Source organism: Lycium barbarum, chromosome 9 (genome assembly GCF_019175385.1).
Source record: "Lycium barbarum isolate Lr01 chromosome 9, ASM1917538v2, whole genome shotgun sequence".
Classification (NCBI taxonomy): Eukaryota; Viridiplantae; Streptophyta; class Magnoliopsida; order Solanales; family Solanaceae; genus Lycium; species Lycium barbarum.
The window spans coordinates 45,584,239-45,588,511 of record NC_083345.1 but is presented as its reverse complement, the minus strand read 5'-3'; the positions used below and the strand labels follow the sequence as shown (position 1 = coordinate 45,588,511).

Sequence of the window (4,273 nt, the reverse complement as noted above, 5' to 3'; positions counted from 1 at the left end):
ACTTGGCATTGCAGGAGGTTTTTGATAGAAAATTTTATAGTTCGGGATAGTAATAGAAACACCTTATAATTTAAGTATTAAACTAATGAAACGTCGATAACTTAAGGGGGTTTTGACGTATTAACTCGTTAAAAACGGTTTGGATGCTGGGTTCAAATCCAGCTGGGTCCCTTTTTTGGGTCATTTGGTTGGATTTATAATTTTATGTGGATCAATAGATCAATTTCACATGTTTAATTAAAGATCCACCAATGTCATGTCATGATCGGAGGAGGGTATTTTTAATCCTAAAAAATAATGTTAGTGACATTGTGATCCAATAGATGTTCATTTTGGGGCAACTTTGTCGAGAAAAATATCAAAAATGGTCTCTAAGAGTAGGTTTAAAATAATCCCTTAAATATTTATTAAACAGCTTTGGTACTTTAATTTTGTCAAAAGTTAACATTTTTAGTCACCGTAAAATATTTACCGTACTTTGTATGTTAGATTTGACAGGAACAATTAAAATAAAAAGATCAGCGGGAACTCACATTTAGATATACAATTTTTGTAGTTTCTATTACTTTAAATTTATTTCTAGAGTTTGGTGTAGCTTTTTTAGGTACAATTTATGTTATTTTTTAAAACATATCTTTTTAGTGTCTAGTGCATTTTTTGTGATGCATATTTTAGGATATGCTGAGACTTTTTTTGATGATTATGATTAAATCATTTTTTTTTACACATTTTTCATCAAATCTATCAAACATAAACTCAATGAGGTGTCAAATGAGCGGATTGGGTGGATAATGAAGGGTCAAAATGGATTGAGTTAATAAATGAGCAGGTGAATGATCCAACAAAAAAGTTACTTGAACTTAAACGAATTGAGCTGAAATGAGCTCAAAACTGAGTCATAACCCAATCCGCGCAATTCTGACTAAATTCTAAATTCTTTGTTTGTCTTGTTATAATTTGTTTGAGTACCTAATAAAACATTTTTCTATCAAATAAAATTTTCCTTATAAATACTTAGACAAAGTTTCTCATGAGTCAATTTGGACTGCATATCATAAGTACGCTGAATGGGCAATTTGCACGATTGCCCTTATTCGGGGTGGTCTTTAATTTTTGTCCTTCATTAAAAATACCCCGAGATACTGGTTCGAACCCCGACTCAGTAAAAAAAAAAATCGCAAGGCAAAATTTCGTAGCAAAGTAGGCCAATTCGGACAAAAGTTATGCCTTAACTTTTGTCTTGTAAAGTAAAAAAAAAAAAAAAAAAATCTACCTTAAGGCAGACTTTTGCCCGAATAGACCTACTTTGCTACGAAACTCTACCTTGCAAAATCCAAAACTCTGCCTTGCGATTTAAAAAAAAAAAAATTGACTGAGAGGGGTTCGAACCCGGGACCAATGAATTTTAGGCGAAAGATAAAAATTAAAGACCACCAATTTGAGGGGCAAATATTAAAGACCAGTACCTTTGAAGGGCAATCCGCGCAAAAAAAAAAAATGACGCTGAATTAAGTGAATCAAAATGGATTGAGTTAATAAAATAGGTGGATCACAATTTTTTGGACTGATTTTTGCACCTCTTAAGCTGTTAATTATTTGACAGAGACTAAAATTGTTAGCTTATAACAAACTTAAGAAATCAAAATTGTTCAATGCATACTTAAAAGTATTTTGAACCTAACTCAAGAGACCATTTTTGACATTTTCTCCAACTTTTGTCATTTGGCTTACCCAGTACGTTTTTTTCTTCATATATTCGAGCAAGTTCCATACTTCCTTTCTCTCACCCCTCTCTATTTTTTGCCCATCCCATATCATCACTTCAACTATTTCTCAATTTTAGTTCCAATTTGTTTTTTGGGTCTGCTGATTTCAGAGTTTTGGTGAGTTTCCTTAAATATTTGTCACTTCTGATTTTTTGTACAACTGTGCTCTAAAATATTCATTAGTAAATGGGTTTTAATTCATTTAGTCCTTAACGTATAAACATCATAAAAAAAATCTTAATGTATTCCAACAAGTGATCAGTTTGATCGTAATCCATATAAGTAAAGACAATCATTATTTGGCATCTTCTTCCATACACAACCTATCTAGTCCAATCGATAACATTTTAGGGTTCCTTTCGTACTCCATTAAATATATTCTTCACCAAATTTTTTTTTTCTTCGAGCTCTACTCGTGCGTCGAAAGTTATCCCATGGGTCTTTCAAGATAGGATTAGGAATTTTGATATGAGTTCTGAAATCGGAGTGAACTATAGTAGAAGGTACCTTGGTTTCTGTAGTTTATTAGCTCGCATGAATTGCACATGTCGAGGGCCTCCGTTTATTTTAACAACAAAAAATGCTATTGTCTTTACTTATTTGGCTTAGTACCAAACTGATCACTTTCTGAGATACAGTATGGACTATTTCCATATTGTTTCTTGCTGAATTTATACATGCGTGCAGGGGCGGAGCCAGCATATGTCCAGGGGGTAACCCCCTCGGCGAAAAATTACAGTGTATTTTCAAAGTTAAAATTATTTTATTATGTATATATAATAGATGTTGAACCCCCTGACTTCTTCGTATATTTACCTTTTAGAATTTTTGAACCCCCTGGATGAAAATCCTGGCTCCGCCACTGCATGCGTGTAAGATTTTTTCTCATGCGGGTATGGATGTTTGTAGATAGATATACATAGGTCCATATTTAGTATGTATATATGCTTTTGATTTTGATGGAGTAGAGGGTGAACGAGTTCTTTGTAGGAGAGTGCTGAGGTAGTAGAATTGGTACTCAAGAATAATACCAGAACACCAAATTGTATTATTCAATCCCTCTTCTTTGTGTTGTTTATATATGTTAAAGTTTCTTGTTCTTTTGGGCTGAGGGTCTATCGGAAACAACCTCTCTACCCCAAAAAGGCAGGGATAAGGTTTGCGTAATCCTACCCTCCCTAGACCCCCACTTGTGGGATTACACTGGGTATGTTGTTGTTGTTTATTAAAGTTTCTGCTAAAATTTGAAAGGAATATCACTTACTATGGCGTCATCGGAACATATCAAAAGTGCTGAAGAAGTTGAAAGAAGTGATGATCTTGTACTCAAGATTCTCCTGCTCCTCCCAGCAAAACCTCTGTTCAAGTTCAAATTGGTTTCTAAACGGTGGCAATCTCTCATCTCTGATCCGCGTGTTTCGTCCCTCTGGAGGCCTCAAACTTCACCGAATGCACTCATTGTGCGGAAGTTGTCTTGGTTGTGCAAGGACAAGTGTGAAAACTTCTCTTACATTCCACTCAAAGATGAAGCAACACTTGAGGATTCTCGTGGAATCTTGGATTGGTTGAAAGGCGACACTTTCACTGACACAGTTGAAATTTTTGTTCCAGCGGTGGTTTAATTTTTTGCTGGTGTGAGAAACTTGGACATATGAAGTATATCACAGAGTACTATGTTGGTAACCCAACTACCAAGCAATTCACCCTTCTTCCAAGTCCAGATAGGCGTCATACGCGAGACTTGTGTTTGGCTTTTGATCATTCAAAGTCACCTCACTACAAAATTCTTAAGGTTGGCTTTCTTTCTAATGAGATGTATTCTTCAGAGACAAACTCCTGGAGACAATTACGAGATCCGTTTCCAAGGCCAATTATATTGGAAATGAATGAAGGGAAGGGAGTTTTCCTCAATGGAGCAATCTTTTGGGTGCTAGTGGGGTTAAGTAGCTTTTGCTATTTCGATATGGATACGGAGATTCTGCACTCTGATTATCCAATGCCAGAAATGGATACTACAGTTACAGATAACTGCTTTGGATGTGTCAATGAGATTTGTATCTTTTTGGCCCTTCGGACAGGGGATGGATGCCTCCTTTTAACGTGTTTGAATTAGGAAACGACTACTCTTGGAGCCTAAAGTATCGCATCGATCCACTGGAGGTTCGGAGTAGTATTCTTTCGGTTATGACAAGAGAAGGGAATGATCAGGAACTATTTGTGGCCCTCTACATACCTCACCAGGTTATGTTAATCAGCTTAAAAGATATTACTTGCAGCATGGTCTTGCCATTACATGCTTCTGCTGGCCTTGCATTTGCAAGTAGAGTTCTACTTTATCCTCTGATTGAGAATCCATTCTTGGCTATCTAACTTGTAGGATCTATGTGAATTAGGTACTGTCTCAAGGTTGTCATAGTATGTAGCATTTAGTAGTAAAGTCGGACCTAGCAATATTTTGCTATGACAAACCAAGTTTCTTTTGGAATCAATTTTCATATTAAGTTATA

At 35.6% G+C, this 4,273-nt stretch overlaps 1 long non-coding RNA gene across 1 annotated transcript; it reads left to right on the top strand.

Annotated features, from left to right (window-relative positions):
- The first annotated feature begins 988 nt into the window (after nt 1-988).
- Nucleotides 989-4,273, top strand: LOC132611533 (uncharacterized). Its single transcript, XR_009571709.1, has 2 exons — nt 989-1,883; nt 3,018-4,273. It is a non-coding gene; the product is annotated as an uncharacterized LOC132611533 (long non-coding RNA).